The sequence below is a fragment of the Zootermopsis nevadensis genome, unplaced genomic scaffold (assembly GCF_977971745.1).
Source record: "Zootermopsis nevadensis isolate Lab colony 2312 unplaced genomic scaffold, Znev_1.0 Znev_ptg000032l, whole genome shotgun sequence".
Classification (NCBI taxonomy): Eukaryota; Metazoa; Arthropoda; class Insecta; order Blattodea; family Termopsidae; genus Zootermopsis; species Zootermopsis nevadensis.
In genome coordinates, this window is record NW_028259164.1 from 275,331 (window position 1) to 293,084 (window position 17,754).

Here is a 17,754-nt window from a genome sequence, read left to right on the forward strand (position 1 = left end):
TGCGCAAGCCGGTTCATGCTTGACTCTGTCTCTGCCTCACCCGTGCTCTGCTTCCCATTTTCTGTGACTCACCACGTCTTCGCCTCTCTCTGTCTGTGTCACACTTCTCTCCTGTGCCTCACCCGGTCTCTGCCGAACCAGGTCTTTCCACAGACGGCCTTGCAGATGTCGGGTGATACAGACGACGTACGGAGAGCGAGTTCGGCAGACACAAAACCAAGAATTCTTGAAAAATTCCGCTTTGAAAATTTTTGTCTAGAATTTCAAAAATTCTTATTTATCTTCGCGTTTCATGCCATTTGCAACCATTTTCAACTTTTTTAAAATTTCGAAAATTTTTGAAATTTCTCAAAGGGGTACCCCTTTGAAGATTTTCAAATTTTTCGAAAATTTTCGAAAAATCAAAAACGTAGGAAATCGTCCAAAACGCGCACAAAACCAAGAATTTTTGAAAATTTTCAACTTTTAATTTTTTTCAGAATTTTTCGAAAATTCTTGGTTATGTGCGCTTTTCAGAAGATTTGCAGCGTTTTTTGGTTTTTCGAAAATTTCTAGAAAATTTGAAAATATTTTTTCAAAATTTGACCTGAGCCTTCCCTATCAGAACTAGACTCTGTCAGACCCCGACCCTGCTATTGTCTACGTCACAGTCTCAGCCGTACTCTGTCTGCCTCAACCGGTATCTGCTTTACACGGTGTGATTCACCAGGTCTCTGCTTGACTCCGTCTCTGGTTAACAGGGTCTCTGCGTGACACGGCCTGTGCCTCACCGGTCTCTGCTTGATACGGTATGTGCGCAAGCCGGTTCATGCTTGACTCTGTCTCTGCCTCACCCGTGCTCTGCTTCCCATTTTCTGTGACTCACCACGTCTTCGCCTCTCTCTGTCTGTGTCACACTTCTCTCCTGTGCCTCACCCGGTCTCTGCCGAACCAGGTCTTTCCACAGACGGCCTTGCAGATGTCGGGTGATACAGACGACGTACGGAGAGCGAGTTCGGCAGACACAAAACCAAGAATTCTTGAAAAATTCCGCTTTGAAAATTTTTGTCTAGAATTTCAAAAATTCTTATTTATCTTCGCGTTTCATGCCATTTGCAACCATTTTCAACTTTTTTAAAATTTCGAAAATTTTTGAAATTTCTCAAAGGGGTACCCCTTTGAAGATTTTCAAATTTTTCGAAAATTTTCGAAAAATCAAAAAACGTAGGAAATCGTCCAAAACGCGCACAAAACCAAGAATTTTTGAAAATTTTCAACTTTTAATTTTTTTCAGAATTTTTCGAAAATTCTTGGTTATGTGCGCTTTTCAGAAGATTTGCAGCGTTTTTTGGTTTCTCGAAAATTTCTAGAAAATTTGAAAATATTTTTTCAAAATTTGACCTGAGCCTTCCCTATCAGAACTAGACTCTGTCAGACCCCGACCCTGCTATTGTCTACGTCACAGTCTCAGCCGTACTCTGTCTGCCTCAACCGGTATCTGCTTTACACGGTGTGATTCACCAGGTCTCTGCTTGACTCCGTCTCTGGTTAACAGGGTCTCTGCGTGACACGGCCTGTGCCTCACCGGTCTCTGCTTGATACGGTATGTGCGCAAGCCGGTTCATGCTTGACTCTGTCTCTGCCTCACCCGTGCTCTGCTTCCCATTTTCTGTGACTCACCACGTCTTCGCCTCTCTCTGTCTGTGTCACACTTCTCTCCTGTGCCTCACCCGGTCTCTGCCGAACCAGGTCTTTCCACAGACGGCCTTGCAGATGTCGGGTGATACAGACGACGTACGGAGAGCGAGTTCGGCAGACACAAAACCAAGAATTCTTGAAAAATTCCGCTTTGAAAATTTTTGTCTAGAATTTCAAAAATTCTTATTTATCTTCGCGTTTCATGCCATTTGCAACCATTTTCAACTTTTTTAAAATTTCGAAAATTTTTGAAATTTCTCAAAGGGGTACCCCTTTGAAGATTTTCAAATTTTTCGAAAATTTTCGAAAAATCAAAAACGTAGGAAATCGTCCAAAACGCGCACAAAACCAAGAATTTTTGAAAATTTTCAACTTTTAATTTTTTTCAGAATTTTTCGAAAATTCTTGGTTATGTGCGCTTTTCAGAAGATTTGCAGCGTTTTTTGGTTTTTCGAAAATTTCTAGAAAATTTGAAAATATTTTTTCAAAATTTGACCTGAGCCTTCCCTATCAGAACTAGACTCTGTCAGACCCCGACCCTGCTATTGTCTACGTCACAGTCTCAGCCGTACTCTGTCTGCCTCAACCGGTATCTGCTTTACACGGTGTGATTCACCAGGTCTCTGCTTGACTCCGTCTCTGGTTAACAGGGTCTCTGCGTGACACGGCCTGTGCCTCACCGGTCTCTGCTTGATACGGTATGTGCGCAAGCCGGTTCATGCTTGACTCTGTCTCTGCCTCACCCGTGCTCTGCTTCCCATTTTCTGTGACTCACCACGTCTTCGCCTCTCTCTGTCTGTGTCACACTTCTCTCCTGTGCCTCACCCGGTCTCTGCCGAACCAGGTCTTTCCACAGACGGCCTTGCAGATGTCGGGTGATACAGACGACGTACGGAGAGCGAGTTCGGCAGACACAAAACCAAGAATTCTTGAAAAATTCCGCTTTGAAAATTTTTGTCTAGAATTTCAAAAATTCTTATTTATCTTCGCGTTTCATGCCATTTGCAACCATTTTCAACTTTTTTAAAATTTCGAAAATTTTTGAAATTTCTCAAAGGGGTACCCCTTTGAAGATTTTCAAATTTTTCGAAAATTTTCGAAAAATCAAAAAACGTAGGAAATCGTCCAAAACGCGCACAAAACCAAGAATTTTTGAAAATTTTCAACTTTTAATTTTTTCAGAATTTTTCGAAAATTCTTGGTTATGTGCGCTTTTCAGAAGTTTTGCAGCGTTTTTTGGTTTTTCGAAAATTTCTAGAAAATTTGAAAATATTTTTTCAAAATTTGACCTGAGCCTTCCCTATCAGAACTAGACTCTGTCAGACCCCGACCCTGCTATTGTCTACGTCACAGTCTCAGCCGTACTCTGTCTGCCTCAACCGGTATCTGCTTTACACGGTGTGATTCACCAGGTCTCTGCTTGACTCCGTCTCTGGTTAACAGGGTCTCTGCGTGACACGGCCTGTGCCTCACCGGTCTCTGCTTGATACGGTATGTGCGCAAGCCGGTTCATGCTTGACTCTGTCTCTGCCTCACCCGTGCTCTGCTTCCCATTTTCTGTGACTCACCACGTCTTCGCCTCTCTCTGTCTGTGTCACACTTCTCTCCTGTGCCTCACCCGGTCTCTGCCGAACCAGGTCTTTCCACAGACGGCCTTGCAGATGTCGGGTGATACAGACGACGTACGGAGAGCGAGTTCGGCAGACACAAAACCAAGAATTCTTGAAAAATTCCGCTTTGAAAATTTTTGTCTAGAATTTCAAAAATTCTTATTTATCTTCGCGTTTCATGCCATTTGCAACCATTTTCAACTTTTTTAAAATTTCGAAAATTTTTGAAATTTCTCAAAGGGGTACCCCTTTGAAGATTTTCAAATTTTTCGAAAATTTTCGAAAAATCAAGAAACGTAGGAAATCGTCCAAAACGCGCACAAAACCAAGAATTTTTGAAAATTTTCAACTTTTAATTTTTTTCAGAATTTTTCGAAAATTCTTGGTTATGTGCGCTTTTCAGAAGATTTGCAGCGTTTTTTGGTTTTTCGAAAATTTCTAGAAAATTTGAAAATATTTTTTCAAAATTTCACCTGAGCCTTCCCTATCAGAACTAAACTCTGTCAGACCCCGACCCTGCTATTGTCTACGTCACAGTCTCAGCCGTACTCTGTCTGCCTCAACCGGTATCTGCTTTACACGGTGTGATTCACCAGGTCTCTGCTTGACTCCGTCTCTGGTTAACAGGGTCTCTGCGTGACACGGCCTGTGCCTCACCGGTCTCTGCTTGATACGGTATGTGCGCAAGCCGGTTCATGCTTGACTCTGTCTCTGCCTCACCCGTGCTCTGCTTCCCATTTTCTGTGACTCACCACGTCTTCGCCTCTCTCTGTCTGTGTCACACTTCTCTCCTGTGCCTCACCCGGTCTCTGCCGAACCAGGTCTTTCCACAGACGGCCTTGCAGATGTCGGGTGATACAGACGACGTACGGAGAGCGAGTTCGGCAGACACAAAACCAAGAATTCTTGAAAAATTCCGCTTTGAAAATTTTTGTCTAGAATTTCAAAAATTCTTATTTATCTTCGCGTTTCATGCCATTTGCAACCATTTTCAACTTTTTTAAAATTTCGAAATTTTTTGAAATTTCTCAAAGGGGTACCCCTTTGAAGATTTTCAAATTTTTCGAAAATTTTCGAAAAATCAAAAAACGTAGGAAATCGTCCAAAACGCGCACAAAACCAAGAATTTTTGAAAATTTTCAACTTTTAATTTTTTTCAGAATTTTTCGAAAATTCTTGGTTATGTGCGCTTTTCAGAAGATTTGCAGCGTTTTTTGGTTTTTCGAAAATTTCTAGAAAATTTGAAAATATTTTTTCAAAATTTGACCTGAGCCTTCCCTATCAGAACTAGACTCTGTCAGACCCCGACCCTGCTATTGTCTACGTCACAGTCTCAGCCGTACTCTGTCTGCCTCAACCGGTATCTGCTTTACACGGTGTGATTCACCAGGTCTCTGCTTGACTCCGTCTCTGGTTAACAGGGTCTCTGCGTGACACGGCCTGTGCCTCACCGGTCTCTGCTTGATACGGTATGTGCGCAAGCCGGTTCATGCTTGACTCTGTCTCTGCCTCACCCGTGCTCTGCTTCCCATTTTCTGTGACTCACCACGTCTTCGCCTCTCTCTGTCTGTGTCACACTTCTCTCCTGTGCCTCACCCGGTCTCTGCCGAACCAGGTCTTTCCACAGACGGCCTTGCAGATGTCGGGTGATACAGACGACGTACGGAGAGCGAGTTCGGCAGACACAAAACCAAGAATTCTTGAAAAATTCCGCTTTGAAAATTTTTGTCTAGAATTTCAAAAATTCTTATTTATCTTCGCGTTTCATGCCATTTGCAACCATTTTCAACTTTTTTAAAATTTCGAAAATTTTTGAAATTTCTCAAAGGGGTACCCCTTTGAAGATTTTCAAATTTTTCGAAAATTTTCGAAAAATCAAGAAACGTAGGAAATCGTCCAAAACGCGCACAAAACCAAGAATTTTTGAAAATTTTCAACTTTTAATTTTTTTCAGAATTTTTCGAAAATTCTTGGTTATGTGCGCTTTTCAGAAGATTTGCAGCGTTTTTTGGTTTTTCGAAAATTTCTAGAAAATTTGAAAATATTTTTTCAAAATTTCACCTGAGCCTTCCCTATCAGAACTAAACTCTGTCAGACCCCGACCCTGCTATTGTCTACGTCACAGTCTCAGCCGTACTCTGTCTGCCTCAACCGGTATCTGCTTTACACGGTGTGATTCACCAGGTCTCTGCTTGACTCCGTCTCTGGTTAACAGGGTCTCTGCGTGACACGGCCTGTGCCTCACCGGTCTCTGCTTGATACGGTATGTGCGCAAGCCGGTTCATGCTTGACTCTGTCTCTGCCTCACCCGTGCTCTGCTTCCCATTTTCTGTGACTCACCACGTCTTCGCCTCTCTCTGTCTGTGTCACACTTCTCTCCTGTGCCTCACCCGGTCTCTGCCGAACCAGGTCTTTCCACAGACGGCCTTGCAGATGTCGGGTGATACAGACGACGTACGGAGAGCGAGTTCGGCAGACACAAAACCAAGAATTCTTGAAAAATTCCGCTTTGAAAATTTTTGTCTAGAATTTCAAAAATTCTTATTTATCTTCGCGTTTCATGCCATTTGCAACCATTTTCAACTTTTTTAAAATTTCGAAATTTTTTGAAATTTCTCAAAGGGGTACCCCTTTGAAGATTTTCAAATTTTTCGAAAATTTTCGAAAAATCAAAAAACGTAGGAAATCGTCCAAAACGCGCACAAAACCAAGAATTTTTGAAAATTTTCAACTTTTAATTTTTTTCAGAATTTTTCGAAAATTCTTGGTTATGTGCGCTTTTCAGAAGATTTGCAGCGTTTTTTGGTTTTTCGAAAATTTCTAGAAAATTTGAAAATATTTTTTCAAAATTTGACCTGAGCCTTCCCTATCAGAACTAGACTCTGTCAGACCCCGACCCTGCTATTGTCTACGTCACAGTCTCAGCCGTACTCTGTCTGCCTCAACCGGTATCTGCTTTACACGGTGTGATTCACCAGGTCTCTGCTTGACTCCGTCTCTGGTTAACAGGGTCTCTGCGTGACACGGCCTGTGCCTCACCGGTCTCTGCTTGATACGGTATGTGCGCAAGCCGGTTCATGCTTGACTCTGTCTCTGCCTCACCCGTGCTCTGCTTCCCATTTTCTGTGACTCACCACGTCTTCGCCTCTCTCTGTCTGTGTCACACTTCTCTCCTGTGCCTCACCCGGTCTCTGCCGAACCAGGTCTTTCCACAGACGGCCTTGCAGATGTCGGGTGATACAGACGACGTACGGAGAGCGAGTTCGGCAGACACAAAACCAAGAATTCTTGAAAAATTCCGCTTTGAAAATTTTTGTCTAGAATCTCAAAAATTCTTATTTATCTTCGCGTTTCATGCCATTTGCAACCATTTTCAACTTTTTTAAAATTTCGAAAATTTTTGAAATTTCTCAAAGGGGTACCCCTTTGAAGATTTTCAAATTTTTCGAAAATTTTCGAAAAATCAAAAAACGTAGGAAATCGTCCAAAACGCGCACAAAACCAAGAATTTTTGAAAATTTTCAACTTTTAATTTTTTCAGAATTTTTCGAAAATTCTTGGTTATGTGCGCTTTTCAGAAGATTTGCAGCGTTTTTTGGTTTTTCGAAAATTTCTAGAAAATTTGAAAATATTTTTTCAAAATTTGACCTGAGCCTTCCCTATCAGAACTAGACTCTGTCAGACCCCGACCCTGCTATTGTCTACGTCACAGTCTCAGCCGTACTCTGTCTGCCTCAACTGGTATCTGCTTTACACGGTGTGATTCACCAGGTCTCTGCTTGACTCCGTCTCTGGTTAACAGGGTCTCTGCGTGACACGGCCTGTGCCTCACCGGTCTCTGCTTGATACGGTATGTGCGCAAGCCGGTTCATGCTTGACTCTGTCTCTGCCTCACCCGTGCTCTGCTTCCCATTTTCTGTGACTCACCACGTCTTCGCCTCTCTCTGTCTGTGTCACACTTCTCTCTTGTGCCTCACCCGGTCTCTGCCGAACCAGGTCTTTCCACAGACGGCCTTGCAGATGTCGGGTGATACAGACGACGTACGGAGAGCGAGTTCGGCAGACACAAAACCAAGAATTCTTGAAAAATTCCGCTTTGAAAATTTTTGTCTAGAATCTCAAAAATTCTTATTTATCTTCGCGTTTCATGCCATTTGCAACCATTTTCAACTTTTTTAAAAATTCGAAAATTTTTGAAATTTCTCAAAGGGGTACCCCTTTGAAGATTTTCAAATTTTTCGAAAATTTTCGAAAAATCAAAAAACGTAGGAAATCGTCCAAAACGCGCACAAAACCAAGAATTTTTGAAAATTTTCAACTTTTAATTTTTTCAGAATTTTTCGAAAATTCTTGGTTATGTGCGCTTTTCAGAAGATTTGCAGCGTTTTTTGGTTTTTCGAAAATTTCTAGAAAATTTGAAAATATTTTTTCAAAATTTGACCTGAGCCTTCCCTATCAGAACTAGACTCTGTCAGACCCCGACCCTGCTATTGTCTACGTCACAGTCTCAGCCGTACTCTGTCTGCCTCAACCGGTATCTGCTTTACACGGTGTGATTCACCAGGTCTCTGCTTGACTCCGTCTCTGGTTAACAGGGTCTCTGCGTGACACGGCCTGTGCCTCACCGGTCTCTGCTTGATACGGTATGTGCGCAAGCCGGTTCATGCTTGACTCTGTCTCTGCCTCACCCGTGCTCTGCTTCCCATTTTCTGTGACTCACCACGTCTTCGCCTCTCTCTGTCTGTGTCACACTTCTCTCCTGTGCCTCACCCGGTCTCTGCCGAACCAGGTCTTTCCACAGACGGCCTTGCAGATGTCGGGTGATACAGACGACGTACGGAGAGCGAGTTCGGCAGACACAAAACCAAGAATTCTTGAAAAATTCCGCTTTCAAAATTTTTGTCTAGAATCTCAAAAATTCTTATTTATCTTCGCGTTTCATGCCATTTGCAACCATTTTCAACTTTTTTAAAATTTCGAAAATTTTTGAAATTTCTCAAAGGGGTACCCCTTTGAAGATTTTCAAATTTTTCGAAAATTTTCGAAAAATCAAAAAACGTAGGAAATCGTCCAAAACGCGCACAAAACCAAGAATTTTTGAAAATTTTCAACTTTTAATTTTTTTCAGAATTTTTCGAAAATTCTTGGTTATGTGCGCTTTTCAGAAGATTTGCAGCGTTTTTTGGTTTTTCGAAAATTTCTAGAAAATTTGAAAATATTTTTTCAAAATTTGACCTGAGCATTCCCTATCAGAACTAGACTCTGTCAGACCCCGACCCTGCTATTGTCTACGTCACAGTCTCAGCCGTACTCTGTCTGCCTCAACCGGTATCTGCTTTACACGGTGTGATTCACCAGGTCTCTGCTTGACTCCGTCTCTGGTTAACAGGGTCTCTGCGTGACACGGCCTGTGCCTCACCGGTCTCTGCTTGATACGTTATGTGCGCAAGCCGGTTCATGCTTGACTCTGTCTCTGCCTCACCCGTGCTCTGCTTCCGATTTTCTGTGACTCACCACGTCTTCGCCTCTCTCTGTCTGTGTCACACTTCTCTCCTGTGCCTCACCCGGTCTCTGCCGAACCAGGTCTTTCCACAGACGGCCTTGCAGATGTCGGGTGATACAGACGACGTACGGAGAGCGAGTTCGGCAGACACAAAACCAAGAATTCTTGAAAAATTCCGCTTTCAAAATTTTTGTCTAGAATCTCAAAAATTCTTATTTATCTTCGCGTTTCATGCCATTTGCAACCATTTTCAACTTTTTTAAAATTTCGAAAATTTTTGAAATTTCTCAAAGGGGTACCCCTTTGAAGATTTTCAAATTTTTCGAAAATTTTCGAAAAATCAAAAAACGTAGGAAATCGTCCAAAACGCGCACAAAACCAAGAATTTTTGAAAATTTTCAACTTTTAATTTTTTTCAGAATTTTTCGAAAATTCTTGGTTATGTGCGCTTTTCAGAAGATTTGCAGCGTTTTTTGGTTTTTCGAAAATTTCTAGAAAATTTGAAAATATTTTTTCAAAATTTGACCTGAGCATTCCCTATCAGAACTAGACTCTGTCAGACCCCGACCCTGCTATTGTCTACGTCACAGTCTCAGCCGTACTCTGTCTGCCTCAACCGGTATCTGCTTTACACGGTGTGATTCACCAGGTCTCTGCTTGACTCCGTCTCTGGTTAACAGGGTCTCTGCGTGACACGGCCTGTGCCTCACCGGTCTCTGCTTGATACGGTATGTGCGCAAGCCGGTTCATGCTTGACTCTGTCTCTGCCTCACCCGTGCTCTGCTTCCCATTTTCTGTGACTCACCACGTCTTCGCCTCTCTCTGTCTGTGTCACACTTCTCTCCTGTGCCTCACCCGGTCTCTGCCGAACCAGGTCTTTCCACAGACGGCCTTGCAGATGTCGGGTGATACAGACGACGTACGGAGAGCGAGTTCGGCAGACACAAAACCAAGAATTCTTGAAAAATTCCGCTTTCAAAATTTTTGTCTAGAATTTCAAAAATTCTTATTTATCTTCGCGTTTCATGCCATTTGCAACCATTTTCAACTTTTTTAAAATTTCGAAAATTTTTGAAATTTCTCAAAGGGGTACCCCTTTGAAGATTTTCAAATTTTTCGAAAATTTTCGAAAAATCAAAAAACGTAGGAAATCGTCCAAAACGCGCACAAAACCAAGAATTTTTGAAAATTTTCAACTTTTAATTTTTTTCAGAATTTTTCGAAAATTCTTGGTTATGTGCGCTTTTCAGAAGATTTGCAGCGTTTTTTGATTTTTCGAAAATTTCTAGAAAATTTGAAAATATTTTTTCAAAATTTGACCTGAGCCTTCCCTATCAGAACTAGACTCTGTCAGACCCCGACCCTGCTATTGTCTACGTCACAGTCTCAGCCGTACTCTGTCTGCCTCAACCGGTATCTGCTTTACACGGTGTGATTCACCAGGTCTCTGCTTGACTCCGTCTCTGGTTAACAGGGTCTCTGCGTGACACGGCCTGTGCCTCACCGGTCTCTGCTTGATACGGTATGTGCGCAAGCCGGTTCATGCTTGACTCTGTCTCTGCCTCACCCGTGCTCTGCTTCCCATTTTCTGTGACTCACCACGTCTTCGCCTCTCTCTGTCTGTGTCACACTTCTCTCCTGTGCCTCACCCGGTCTCTGCCGAACCAGGTCTTTCCACAGACGGCCTTGCAGATGTCGGGTGATACAGACGACGTACGGAGAGCGAGTTCGGCAGACAAAAAACCAAGAATTCTTGAAAAATTCCGCTTTGAAAATTTTTGTCTAGAATTTCAAAAATTCTTATTTATCTTCGCGTTTCATGCCATTTGCAATCATTTTCAACTTTTTTAAAATTTCGAAAATTTTTGAAATTTCTCAAAGGGGTACCCCTTTGAAGATTTTCAAATTTTTCGAAAATTTTCGAAAAATCAAGAAACGTAGGAAATCGTCCAAAACGCGCACAAAACCAAGAATTTTTGAAAATTTTCAACTTTTAATTTTTTTCAGAATTTTTCGAAAATTCTTGGTTATGTGCGCTTTTCAGAAGATTTGCAGCGTTTTTTGGTTTTTCGAAAATTTCTAGAAAATTTGAAAATATTTTTTCAAAATTTCACCTGAGCCTTCCCTATCAGAACTAAACTCTGTCAGACCCCGACCCTGCTATTGTCTACGTCACAGTCTCAGCCGTACTCTGTCTGCCTCAACCGGTATCTGCTTTACACGGTGTGATTCACCAGGTCTCTGCTTGACTCCGTCTCTGGTTAACAGGGTCTCTGCGTGACACGGCCTGTGCCTCACCGGTCTCTGCTTGATACGGTATGTGCGCAAGCCGGTTCATGCTTGACTCTGTCTCTGCCTCACCCGTGCTCTGCTTCCCATTTTCTGTGACTCACCACGTCTTCGCCTCTCTCTGTCTGTGTCACACTTCTCTCCTGTGCCTCACCCGGTCTCTGCCGAACCAGGTCTTTCCACAGACGGCCTTGCAGATGTCGGGTGATACAGACGACGTACGGAGAGCGAGTTCGGCAGACACAAAACCAAGAATTCTTGAAAAATTCCGCTTTGAAAATTTTTGTCTAGAATTTCAAAAATTCTTATTTATCTTCGCGTTTCATGCCATTTGCAACCATTTTCAACTTTTTTAAAATTTCGAAATTTTTTGAAATTTCTCAAAGGGGTACCCCTTTGAAGATTTTCAAATTTTTCGAAAATTTTCGAAAAATCAAAAAACGTAGGAAATCGTCCAAAACGCGCACAAAACCAAGAATTTTTGAAAATTTTCAACTTTTAATTTTTTTCAGAATTTTTCGAAAATTCTTGGTTATGTGCGCTTTTCAGAAGATTTGCAGCGTTTTTTGGTTTTTCGAAAATTTCTAGAAAATTTGAAAATATTTTTTCAAAATTTGACCTGAGCCTTCCCTATCAGAACTAGACTCTGTCAGACCCCGACCCTGCTATTGTCTACGTCACAGTCTCAGCCGTACTCTGTCTGCCTCAACCGGTATCTGCTTTACACGGTGTGATTCACCAGGTCTCTGCTTGACTCCGTCTCTGGTTAACAGGGTCTCTGCGTGACACGGCCTGTGCCTCACCGGTCTCTGCTTGATACGGTATGTGCGCAAGCCGGTTCATGCTTGACTCTGTCTCTGCCTCACCCGTGCTCTGCTTCCCATTTTCTGTGACTCACCACGTCTTCGCCTCTCTCTGTCTGTGTCACACTTCTCTCCTGTGCCTCACCCGGTCTCTGCCGAACCAGGTCTTTCCACAGACGGCCTTGCAGATGTCGGGTGATACAGACGACGTACGGAGAGCGAGTTCGGCAGACACAAAACCAAGAATTCTTGAAAAATTCCGCTTTGAAAATTTTTGTCTAGAATCTCAAAAATTCTTATTTATCTTCGCGTTTCATGCCATTTGCAACCATTTTCAACTTTTTTAAAATTTCGAAAATTTTTGAAATTTCTCAAAGGGGTACCCCTTTGAAGATTTTCAAATTTTTCGAAAATTTTCGAAAAATCAAAAAACGTAGGAAATCGTCCAAAACGCGCACAAAACCAAGAATTTTTGAAAATTTTCAACTTTTAATTTTTTCAGAATTTTTCGAAAATTCTTGGTTATGTGCGCTTTTCAGAAGATTTGCAGCGTTTTTTGGTTTTTCGAAAATTTCTAGAAAATTTGAAAATATTTTTTCAAAATTTGACCTGAGCCTTCCCTATCAGAACTAGACTCTGTCAGACCCCGACCCTGCTATTGTCTACGTCACAGTCTCAGCCGTACTCTGTCTGCCTCAACTGGTATCTGCTTTACACGGTGTGATTCACCAGGTCTCTGCTTGACTCCGTCTCTGGTTAACAGGGTCTCTGCGTGACACGGCCTGTGCCTCACCGGTCTCTGCTTGATACGGTATGTGCGCAAGCCGGTTCATGCTTGACTCTGTCTCTGCCTCACCCGTGCTCTGCTTCCCATTTTCTGTGACTCACCACGTCTTCGCCTCTCTCTGTCTGTGTCACACTTCTCTCCTGTGCCTCACCCGGTCTCTGCCGAACCAGGTCTTTCCACAGACGGCCTTGCAGATGTCGGGTGATACAGACGACGTACGGAGAGCGAGTTCGGCAGACACAAAACCAAGAATTCTTGAAAAATTCCGCTTTGAAAATTTTTGTCTAGAATCTCAAAAATTCTTATTTATCTTCGCGTTTCATGCCATTTGCAACCATTTTCAACTTTTTTAAAAATTCGAAAATTTTTGAAATTTCTCAAAGGGGTACCCCTTTGAAGATTTTCAAATTTTTCGAAAATTTTCGAAAAATCAAAAAACGTAGGAAATCGTCCAAAACGCGCACAAAACCAAGAATTTTTGAAAATTTTCAACTTTTAATTTTTTCAGAATTTTTCGAAAATTCTTGGTTATGTGCGCTTTTCAGAAGATTTGCAGCGTTTTTTGGTTTTTCGAAAATTTCTAGAAAATTTGAAAATATTTTTTCAAAATTTGACCTGAGCCTTCCCTATCAGAACTAGACTCTGTCAGACCCCGACCCTGCTATTGTCTACGTCACAGTCTCAGCCGTACTCTGTCTGCCTCAACCGGTATCTGCTTTACACGGTGTGATTCACCAGGTCTCTGCTTGACTCCGTCTCTGGTTAACAGGGTCTCTGCGTGACACGGCCTGTGCCTCACCGGTCTCTGCTTGATACGGTATGTGCGCAAGCCGGTTCATGCTTGACTCTGTCTCTGCCTCACCCGTGCTCTGCTTCCCATTTTCTGTGACTCACCACGTCTTCGCCTCTCTCTGTCTGTGTCACACTTCTCTCCTGTGCCTCACCCGGTCTCTGCCGAACCAGGTCTTTCCACAGACGGCCTTGCAGATGTCGGGTGATACAGACGACGTACGGAGAGCGAGTTCGGCAGACACAAAACCAAGAATTCTTGAAAAATTCCGCTTTCAAAATTTTTGTCTAGAATCTCAAAAATTCTTATTTATCTTCGCGTTTCATGCCATTTGCAACCATTTTCAACTTTTTTAAAATTTCGAAAATTTTTGAAATTTCTCAAAGGGGTACCCCTTTGAAGATTTTCAAATTTTTCGAAAATTTTCGAAAAATCAAAAAACGTAGGAAATCGTCCAAAACGCGCACAAAACCAAGAATTTTTGAAAATTTTCAACTTTTAATTTTTTTCAGAATTTTTCGAAAATTCTTGGTTATGTGCGCTTTTCAGAAGATTTGCAGCGTTTTTTGGTTTTTCGAAAATTTCTAGAAAATTTGAAAATATTTTTTCAAAATTTGACCTGAGCATTCCCTATCAGAACTAGACTCTGTCAGACCCCGACCCTGCTATTGTCTACGTCACAGTCTCAGCCGTACTCTGTCTGCCTCAACCGGTATCTGCTTTACACGGTGTGATTCACCAGGTCTCTGCTTGACTCCGTCTCTGGTTAACAGGGTCTCTGCGTGACACGGCCTGTGCCTCACCGGTCTCTGCTTGATACGTTATGTGCGCAAGCCGGTTCATGCTTGACTCTGTCTCTGCCTCACCCGTGCTCTGCTTCCGATTTTCTGTGACTCACCACGTCTTCGCCTCTCTCTGTCTGTGTCACACTTCTCTCCTGTGCCTCACCCGGTCTCTGCCGAACCAGGTCTTTCCACAGACGGCCTTGCAGATGTCGGGTGATACAGACGACGTACGGAGAGCGAGTTCGGCAGACACAAAACCAAGAATTCTTGAAAAATTCCGCTTTCAAAATTTTTGTCTAGAATCTCAAAAATTCTTATTTATCTTCGCGTTTCATGCCATTTGCAACCATTTTCAACTTTTTTAAAATTTCGAAAATTTTTGAAATTTCTCAAAGGGGTACCCCTTTGAAGATTTTCAAATTTTTCGAAAATTTTCGAAAAATCAAAAAACGTAGGAAATCGTCCAAAACGCGCACAAAACCAAGAATTTTTGAAAATTTTCAACTTTTAATTTTTTTCAGAATTTTTCGAAAATTCTTGGTTATGTGCGCTTTTCAGAAGATTTGCAGCGTTTTTTGGTTTTTCGAAAATTTCTAGAAAATTTGAAAATATTTTTTCAAAATTTGACCTGAGCATTCCCTATCAGAACTAGACTCTGTCAGACCCCGACCCTGCTATTGTCTACGTCACAGTCTCAGCCGTACTCTGTCTGCCTCAACCGGTATCTGCTTTACACGGTGTGATTCACCAGGTCTCTGCTTGACTCCGTCTCTGGTTAACAGGGTCTCTGCGTGACACGGCCTGTGCCTCACCGGTCTCTGCTTGATACGGTATGTGCGCAAGCCGGTTCATGCTTGACTCTGTCTCTGCCTCACCCGTGCTCTGCTTCCCATTTTCTGTGACTCACCACGTCTTCGCCTCTCTCTGTCTGTGTCACACTTCTCTCCTGTGCCTCACCCGGTCTCTGCCGAACCAGGTCTTTCCACAGACGGCCTTGCAGATGTCGGGTGATACAGACGACGTACGGAGAGCGAGTTCGGCAGACACAAAACCAAGAATTCTTGAAAAATTCCGCTTTCAAAATTTTTGTCTAGAATTTCAAAAATTCTTATTTATCTTCGCGTTTCATGCCATTTGCAACCATTTTCAACTTTTTTAAAATTTCGAAAATTTTTGAAATTTCTCAAAGGGGTACCCCTTTGAAGATTTTCAAATTTTTCGAAAATTTTCGAAAAATCAAAAAACGTAGGAAATCGTCCAAAACGCGCACAAAACCAAGAATTTTTGAAAATTTTCAACTTTTAATTTTTTTCAGAATTTTTCGAAAATTCTTGGTTATGTGCGCTTTTCAGAAGATTTGCAGCGTTTTTTGATTTTTCGAAAATTTCTAGAAAATTTGAAAATATTTTTTCAAAATTTGACCTGAGCCTTCCCTATCAGAACTAGACTCTGTCAGACCCCGACCCTGCTATTGTCTACGTCACAGTCTCAGCCGTACTCTGTCTGCCTCAACCGGTATCTGCTTTACACGGTGTGATTCACCAGGTCTCTGCTTGACTCCGTCTCTGGTTAACAGGGTCTCTGCGTGACACGGCCTGTGCCTCACCGGTCTCTGCTTGATACGGTATGTGCGCAAGCCGGTTCATGCTTGACTCTGTCTCTGCCTCACCCGTGCTCTGCTTCCCATTTTCTGTGACTCACCACGTCTTCGCCTCTCTCTGTCTGTGTCACACTTCTCTCCTGTGCCTCACCCGGTCTCTGCCGAACCAGGTCTTTCCACAGACGGCCTTGCAGATGTCGGGTGATACAGACGACGTACGGAGAGCGAGTTCGGCAGACAAAAAACCAAGAATTCTTGAAAAATTCCGCTTTGAAAATTTTTGTCTAGAATTTCAAAAATTCTTATTTATCTTCGCGTTTCATGCCATTTGCAATCATTTTCAACTTTTTTAAAATTTCGAAAATTTTTGAAATTTCTCAAAGGGGTACCCCTTTGAAGATTTTCAAATTTTTCGAAAATTTTCGAAAAATCAAAAAACGTAGGAAATCGTCCAAAACGCGCACAAAACCAAGAATTTTTGAAAATTTTCAACTTTTAATTTTTTCAGAATTTTTCGAAAATTCTTGGTTATGTGCGCTTTTCAGAAGATTTGCAGCGTTTTTTGGTTTTTCGAAAATTTCTAGAAAATTTGAAAATATTTTTTCAAAATTTGACCTGAGCCTTCCCTATCAGAACTAGACTCTGTCAGACCCCGACCCTGCTATTGTCTACGTCACAGTCTCAGCCGTACTCTGTCTGCCTCAACCGGTATCTGCTTTACACGGTGTGATTCACCAGGTCTCTGCTTGACTCCGTCTCTGGTTAACAGGGTCTCTGCGTGACACGGCCTGTGCCTCACCGGTCTCTGCTTGATACGGTATGTGCATCAGCCGGTTCATGCTTGACTCTGTCTCTGCCTCACCCGTGCTCTGCTTCCCATTTTCTGTGACTCACCACGTCTTCGCCTCTCTGTCTGTGTCACACTTCTCTCCTGTGCCTCACCCGGTCTCTGCCGAACCAGGTCTTTCCACAGACGGCCTTGCAGATGTCTGGTGATACAGACGACGTACAGAGAGCGAGTTCGGCAGACACAAAACCAAGAATTTTTGAAAAATTCCGTTTTCAAAATTTTTTTCTAAAATTTCAAAAATTCTTATTTATCTTCGCGTTTCATGCCATTTGCAACCATTTTCAACTTTCTTAAAATTTCGAAAATTTGTGAAATTAACAGGGTCTCTGCGTGACTCGGCCTGTGCCTCACCGCATCAAAATTCTCCCCTCCCTTATACCTGTCAGACCCGTTTTCTGGCGTGGTCTGTCTCTGACGTACCATCGCACTGACGGACATGGACTCTGCTGTGCACAGTCTCTAGCCCATACGGTCTCTCTTTGACCGTGTTGCTTACGCGCCGTCGTTGCAAGGAACGCTTCCGTTGGAGACCGGTTCAGGCATAGACGTTATCTGGCAGACAGTGTCAGGCAGAGACTAAGGCAGAGAGCTTGCGAGGCTGTCACCAAGTCATGCAGAGACCTGCTGCGGTAGAGACGAGTTCTAGCACGAAGCTGTTCTAGTGAGGTTCGGGTAGGCGAATTTTGAAAATTTTCGAAAAATAAAAAATGCTGGAAAATGTATAAAACGCGCACAAAACCAAAAATGTTTGAAAAATTTTCAAAAAAATTTTATATGAAGATTTCTCAATTTTTTTAGTTTTGTGCGCCATTTGGAAGATTTCCAGCATTTTTCGACTTTTTGAAAATTTCCATCAAAATTCTCCCCTCCCTTATACCTGTCAGACCCGTTTTCTGGAGTGGTCTGTCTCTGACGTACCATCGCACTGACGGACATGGACTCTGCTGTGCACAGTCTCTAGCCTATCCGGTCTCTGTTTGACCGTTGCAAGGAACGCTTCCGTTGGAGACAGGTTCAGGCATACACGTTGTCCGGCAGAGACCTATTGAGGAAGAGACTG

The 17,754-nt window shown here is 42.5% G+C and overlaps 1 protein-coding gene across 2 annotated transcripts in view; it reads left to right on the forward strand.

The window, feature by feature from the left end:
- The window catches only part of LOC110840992 (unc-112-related protein), a 128,736-nt gene that overhangs the window by 93,975 nt on the left and 17,007 nt on the right, over positions 1-17,754 (forward strand). The window lies entirely within an intron of this gene.